The sequence below is a fragment of the Cryptomeria japonica genome, chromosome 5 (assembly GCF_030272615.1).
Source record: "Cryptomeria japonica chromosome 5, Sugi_1.0, whole genome shotgun sequence".
Lineage (NCBI taxonomy): Eukaryota > Viridiplantae > Streptophyta > Pinopsida > Cupressales > Cupressaceae > Cryptomeria > Cryptomeria japonica.
This window is the reverse complement of record NC_081409.1, coordinates 639456255-639464448: the sequence shown is the minus strand read 5'-3', so window position 1 is coordinate 639464448 and position 8194 is coordinate 639456255.

Below are 8194 nucleotides of genomic sequence, written 5' to 3'. Positions count from 1 at the left end.
TCTATTATCTAATGACATATATAAAGAATTTGGTGTCTGAGACTTAATCTCTGAGGATGACCGATCATTACTACACAGATACTGAATTATTTCCTTTTCAACCACTTCCTTTTCATCCTCATTGAAGTCATCAAAATACTCAAGTAAATCATTTAACACTTTTCTCCTAATATCCTTTATTGTTCTTTGACAATGTGTCAAAGGTTTATAGGAGGAGATATCTATATTTACTGGTGCAAATGATGCCAGTTCATTCTTGGTCTTCTTCTTTGCTTGACATGTTTTCTTTGGCTTTTCCTCACACATAGTTTCCTCTGAGTCTAGAGAGGTGTTCCTGGTCTTCCTCTTTCTCTGGAACACTTTAGCCAGTGTAGCTTCTGGTTTCTTCTTAGCTAGTGACCGCTTGGTCACTCTTGGAGTTGCAGTAGTAACCAGTGCTGATGCTGTAGGCACTACCTTTGCCTTCTTCACTACCGGTTCTTTCTCTTTCACTGCTGGTGGTTCCTCAGTCAGTGCTATCCTCTCTATGTAGGTGTTGATTCTCTTCACCTTAGGATCAAGCGGTGAGGCAATAAGGGTAGAGGCATACCCCTTCTAGCATGTCATTCATCACCTCATAGCCCATTGGCTCCACTTCTTCCATTCTAGGCTCAACAGCCTCCATTATGCATTTGTCTACTTGGATGGTGAAACAAATGTCATCTTCATATTTCTTGATGATATCACCTAAGATCCTCATCCTTTGGCTCATTTTTCATCTAAACTCATCAAAATACTTGTTCAAAACTTCAGGATAATTGGTTCCAAGTCCTTCAATGCTTTCCTTGATTTGCTTGGTTACTGGTTGGTCACCAGACCACTGAACGTCTCCTACTCCTGGGAAGTAGCCTTGGAAATAGAAGAACAACCCTACCAGTAGTTGTCCAAACTTGAACCTTAGTGCATTGTCTTGTTTGATCAACTTCAAATTTGATAGGAGTTTCCTCTGCATGTCGGTGCATAGATCAAATGATGTATCCTCCTTTATCATCCGGTAAGCGGCATTTACCACTGTAGCAGATACAAAGTTGATTTTGCTGGCAGAGAATGTTCGGTAGCCTATCACCATGCAGGCATACTTAACCAGATCATCCTTGATTGAATTTAAAGTCATTCCCCATGAGTTGCTCATTGAACCTATGAGCCTGGACATTTCAAACTTGCTAACCATCCTTAGGGCTAGTGCTTCCCCTGTATTGCAAAAACCGGTGACTCCATGAATTGCCCGCGGTGTAATATCATGTGTTCTCTCCAAGTACATCTTGTCACCATGGAACCTACTCAGAATAATCCTTATATGATCCTCTGTGAAATCCTCTAGGAAGTAAACAACATTGTGGAGTTTCTTCTTCTCCAGAGTACTATACTACGGTTTGATCATCTTATCTTGTCCACAAAACAAACCTAGTTGGGAGTGGATGGCTAGAGACCCTAGGTCTTCAATCTTGCAATCTATGCAGTCAGAAATTCCCTCTTCTACTATCACTTCAGCTGGAACTTGTGATAGGGCATTATACTTTGACTTCCGTTGAATAAAACTTTCAGACTCAATAGCTGCACTAGAACTGGTATGAGATGCAGAAGCCATTGTCGAAATTTTAAGAACTCAAGAAATACCTTTTAAAACATGCGAATTTAGGGCTTTTCAATTCTCCTTCACTCCTCACTTCGTCGGTAGCTGAATCACCGCTTTGTGTTCTCCACTTGACTGTTTGCTATTTGAATTTGAATCTCCTTCGTAGTTTTTCAATTTCTCCAAATCTCTACTCAAATCACCTTTTCATCGCTCTGCTCTTTGAAAAGATTTTCTTCACTCGAAAACTGATAGTGAGAAATGATTTCAAAAATGCTTTTAAACATAGTCCTCACTTACCATCATTAATGCTCCTCCATTAGGGCATAAACCCTAATTTGTCTTTTTACCATTTCTGGTCTTCTACCAAGTGACAGGTATCACATACCAATTAAGGTCTTTTGCCGGTTGCTCCCCCTAAGCCTTTCGAAGCTTAGTTTGCCGGTTCCGATATTTCCACACCAGGTGCAGAAACTAGTTCCTCTTCCAAGTTTTTTTCATGTCCACTTGAACTATTTCAACATCAATTCCTCCTTTCGGAGTGACCAGTATATCATCAGATATACTCTTTCTGCTTCTGCAAAATCTTGCAATGTGACCCGGTTTGTTGCAATGATAGCAAACCAATCCACGTGCTCTCCAAGGTCCATTGTTCATGTTTCCATTCTTCCTTCTGCATGTTGCAGTAGTGTGACCATGACAATGACATACCATACAATTTGCTCTCCCTCCGGTTGCCGCTTGATAGCCACCACTTCTTGGCTGATGATTGAAGACATTAAACCGGTTGTGGTTCCGAGCCACAAAAGGTTCAGGACCAACTCCTTGGGTCCTTTGAGGATATCTTCTAGTGTTATTCATAACAAACTTGCATTCAAATGCTCTATGCCCAAACTTGTTGCATGCATAACAGTTGCCATTGAATCTATAGGATGTAGGCTTATCATTTAGGAAATAAGGAAAATTGTTGTAAGTCTTACTCCTATACACATTAGCAGTATGTCCTTCTTTAAGACAGTTGAAACAAACAGGTTTAAACTTTTGCTTACCTTTATCCTTTGATGGCGATTGTTTCTTTGATGCTCTATAATTTGTACCGGAGGTCTCACCTTCCTCATGATTGGAATAACCAAGTCCATTGGTATTCCTGGCCAGTTTGGCAGATTCAAGCTTTTGCTCTAGCTTGACAATACTCTTGTTGAACTTAGCAAGTATTTCCTTTAACTCAAAGAGTTCTTTGGAAATAGTAGCATTTGTTTCCATCAGGTTTTCATTCTTAGAGATGGCACTATTTAGTTCACCTTGCATGTCTTCCTTTTCCACCTTGCTTGCATGGAGTTGAGCATTTAGGGCACTCATCTCTTGTTTCAACTTGGAGATCTCAAAATCTCTTTCTTTCGCTAGGTCTTCAGCTTTTCTCTGGTTCTCAAGCTCTTGACACATCCGGATAGTCAATCCTTCCAACTCCTTTCTTAAGTTGGAGTTTGATTCATTCATCTTATTTACTTCTGCAATTAGGGCTTCCATATCTGCTTCATCTGTAGAACTATTTTCAGATAACTCCATCAGCTTTTCTGCATGTTCTCTCCTTTTTGCTTGAGATGCCTTGTATTTGACCATAAGATCATCATAGGCTTTCTTAGACTATGTGAGCCATAGAGTAAGTTCTCTCAACGTGTATTCCCCCATATCTCTTTCCAAGTGGTTAAACTTATAGAAAGTTTGGCTCTGATACTAATTCATGAATACTAAGAGGGGGGTGAATTAGTATACTGAAAAACACCGCACTTAAACACTTAAATAGTCTAAAGATAAATTGGTAAAATAGTTTAATAGATAGACCAGTTATCACACATGCAAACCAAAATGCAAATAAAGAATTCACCCACAAAAGAAATACAACCATAACACAAGATATTTGATGTGGAAACCCAAATGGGAAAAATCACGGTGAGATGGAACTCACAAGTCACTATCTACAAAATAGAAACCAGACCAGTTAAGGTCAAACTAGTTAAGGTCTTACAATGTTCTTCACCAGAATAGATCCTGTTAGGAATCTCAATCTCTGTTAGGAGATAAGTCCAATCAAGGACTACCTTGCTAGAGGATTTTAGATTCACAGAGGCGAACCACCTTGTTAGAGGATTTTACAAAAGGATTTTGGGCCTACCCGATTAAGGGCTACAGACTTGTCAAAGATGTGAGTAATCAACAAGTGTTTGATCTATCTAATAGCACAGACTGCTTGGTTAGATTCTTGATAGCTCATTCTTAATGCACTCCTGCATTACTTCAGTCTTCTACACATTCATATTATTTCCAACTCCTCACCCACCTTAAACCCTAGCAACAACATAAACCCTTTCGACAACAACCTAAAACCCTAGACATGATGTCCTTTTAAAGGAATCTAATTTCATGTCAGTCCAATAGGATTACATTTCAATTTCCTAGGTTCAATGAATCTAGACAAACTTAGTAACATGAAACAAGAAGCACTGCCAGTGTGTCGGCACCATCAAACAATCGATGGATTGGCAACTCATCACAAAATGCCGGTTGGTAACTCATCACAGAGTATTACCAGTTCATACAAAATATCAGTTGTCGGTTTATCAAAAATGAAGATTGGTAAAAATGTGCTATGCCACTTTAATCCCTCATACTGCTTGGTATCCACGAACCGCTTGGGGTCAATCATGCTGCTTTAGACCGGTAAACACATTCTACAAAACATCAATAGTCTAAAGACTATAATACAACATATCGGTTGGAACAAATACTGGTTGAGCTTTAACTCATACATATAAAGAGGATCTTAATGCAAGTGTGTGTCCATCAATGACAATCACAACATAAACATAAAAAATGCCAACGGTTCATTCATGTGGCTGGTTTATTCACTTCATGTTATATGTTTCTTCATTTACCAGTTTATATGTGTATGTTATAATAAGTTAAAATCTTATTGTACTGACATAACATTGATTCACCCCCCCTCTTAGTGTTCTTTGATCCCTTAAATTCCAACACCTAATCCTCACCGAATTCTTCTAAATAGTCCCCATAATCCCTTGCTAATACTTAATCCCCATGATTAGGCACAAAAGTCAACTATATCCATTTATGGCTAAATCCTCTTTGTCCCCCTCTCACCTTCCACCTTAAATGCCCCCTTTTTGGGTGAATATGAGATTTGCAAAATCTCACATTCTCCCATGCATCTCACCTATTGACAATTGACACTCATTGGATTCATGTGTTGTCATTGATGGCAACATGGCAACAAGATTCATAAGGAATCATACACTAGCATACACCAGCATTAGGAGGCATTCATCGGCAGACACCAGCATTGGAACATCCAGGGTTACACCGGCACTGGCACTGACACCAACATCCAACACTTTAGTGAAGGCGACATCAGTCTTGGACCCGAAGGAAGTTTTATTTGTAAAATCATTTTGTAATTATTATATAATGCCAACATTGTATATCTTTTGTAAGGCATTGTAAGCCGACATAAGGTATATTGTTTGTTAAGGGTTAAAATGTCACTTTGTTAAGGTAATTATAAAAAGTGATGTGATAGATTGTAATAAGGATATAGGAGACTATGTAATGCGAAGTATATGTATGCAGATCATTTGTATGTGAATCTTATATGATGCAATGATCTGTAGATAGTTTGGAAAGCAATCTTTGAGGAGAGGAGATACCGGTAGAACTATTCAGGGTTTATGAACCGGTACAGAGAAGAGCTATAACCAAAACTCTTTTCGGCATAGCAGATGCATTTTGTGAGTTCATTATTAGTGTTTTATTTCAGCAGAAGCTTGTAGTCAGTGAGAGTCTTTTGTGATGAGCAGTGTGCTCTAGGCAGTGTGCCTTCTTGTATGTGCAAGCCCCCATTTTATGTAATATCTTTCATATGGCCAGTGAACTGATATTGTGGGTCACAGATCCCATCGTGGTTTTTACTCTTTGAGTTTTTCCATGTATAAATTTTGTGTGTTATGGTGTTCATTTATGTGGATGATTTATTTACTTCAAGTTATATGTTTCTTCATTTACCGATTTATATGTGTATGTTATAAAAGGGTAAAATTATATCTTATGAGTAGAACATTGATTCACCCCCCCTCTCAGTGTTCTTGGATCCCAACAATTGGTATCAGAGCCTGGTTCCTCGGGAGAAGTTTAACAGGTTGAGGAAGATCCTAAAACCAGAATCATTGAACATGGCTATGGAGAAGCAACTTGAGATGACTCTTAAGGATTATGATGCAGAAAGGATGAAGAATTTAAAATTACAAGACGAATTGAATTCTACAAATGAATTCATTCTTGTCCTACAAGAAAGGTTATCATCAACTCAAGCTAAGAGAAAGGAAATTTTGCAAAACTAGGATGATGAAGAGAAAAATGCACTTAAGGAACAACGTTAGAAACCGAGTCAAGCAAACATGTTCATGAAGAATTAAATGCAAGACCTAACTATGAGGTTATCAAAAGATATTGAGGACAGAAAGAAGAAGGAAGAAAATCTTGTTATAAATCTGAAGAACAAATTTGATGAATGTGGAAGATTGACTCATGAGAATAATCTATTGAGAACTAATTTGGTACACTCCCGAAATAATGAACAAGAGCTTGACAGACAAATAACTACTCTGAGAGATGATCTGACTACTGCAAGTGAGTATAAAGAAAAATTCAGGATTAGTGCTGCATAGTTTGATGACTTATTGAAAAGACAAAGGCAGAATGATGATTCTAGAGGACTTGGATTTGCACAAGGTGAAAGCTCTGGTACTACAAATGAAGATCAGTCAACCAGTATGCAGAACTCATCAGACCAAAGAAAACCAGTGAGGCAATCTAATGCTTATAAATTCAATGGTAGATGCTTTGTTTCTAATAAATTTGGGCATATGGCTAAACAATGTAGAAATAGAGCAAATAAAAACTACAAATTTGTTCTTGGTCAATGCACAAATTGCAAGAAATATGGTCATAAATCAGAAGATTGCAAAATGAATGTCAAATGCCATGCATGTGGAAAGTTTGGTCATTTGGCTAATCAATGTAGGTCAAGGAATGGCACCGAATATGTTAAAGAAATTCAAAAGAACAATGTTACATGTTATGCATGCAACAAAATAGGTCATATAGCTAACTACTACAGAAGAAAGACTCAACCGATTAGTAATGATAAAGAAAATGAGAAAGGAAAGTAGAAGGTAGATGAAATACAACAAGATCACACCAAGAGATGGGTTAGAAAGTTTGAATAACCAAGTGGAGATGGATCTACACCGATAACTCCACCGGTAGAACAGAGCATTCCTGCACTGGCAGGAAATTCCACTAGTAACTGAGGCATACGCCTTAGGGGTTGGAAAATTATTGCAAATCTTGCATATTCCCCAGAGGAGATTTGAAAGAGATCTGGAGAGTTGTCTTAATCATTGATGAAGGTTTACCCGACATAAGACTGTGAAATTGGCATCCGGTAGGGTACATCACGAAGCATTTATGACAGTGAAGGGATAGGGTTTACTCGCTGATAAAAAGGGAAAGTGAATTCATTTTCAATCACCCAAAATTCAAGAAATCCAGAGCGAAGCAAAGGCCAATCTCAGGCAATTAAGAGAGAGAAAATGCATTTTGAAAGGATTCCAGCAATCATCTGAGAAGCAATCAAATCTTCACATTGACGATCATTTTTTCAGGTATTTCTTCAAAATGGCATCTAGATCATCTACTCCTATTTTCATTGCAAATCCCACCATTGTTGAAGTTAAGGCTAGTCTGAGACCCATTTTAAAGGAAGTTCCCCAGAGAGCTAATAAAGAAGACTCTATGGGCACATTCTCTAGGGTTCCCGATGGCGTGATGTATGTTGAAGATGTAAGGACATATATTCACTACACCTTAGAGGATCTAGGTACAAAAGAAATAAAGGGAATGTAACAATTTATGATAATGGGAAGCTCTAGAACAATCAGGCTAGAATATAAGATCATCGCAGATCTAGGGTTAATCGGTATCCTATACATACCAGAATTCAAAGATGAGGTGATCAGATATGTTCTGAGAAGGGTTCACAATAAGTTTGTTTGGGTGGATCAGCCCTATATGATCACAAAGGAAGCAATTCAGGTAGTCACCGGCTTACCCAAAGTTGGACAAGAACCTAGAAAGAAAATTTCCAACATAGAGGTTGAGAAGCTCATCGACGCAACCCATGACGGAATATCAATGAGGATCAGGACAATCAAGGACATAGATGTGAAGTTTGTCAGCATGATCATCAGTTATAAGGTAACTCAATCTAGTTGATTGAACTTTGTTGCCAGTTCCTGCATTCATGTTGCACACTAAATGCTAAGAAGTAATGGAAAATATGACTTATGTGAATGGCTGAGAAGTGAACTAATGCTGAATCTTGGAAAGATTAAGAGTGTTAAGAAAGGAAATTTTAGGTTTGGAAATCTCATTGTTTGTTTAATGCTTTACTTAATAAATGAGCTACCCGGTCTAGGGAAGAAGCGTTGGGCTCATGACATACCAGTA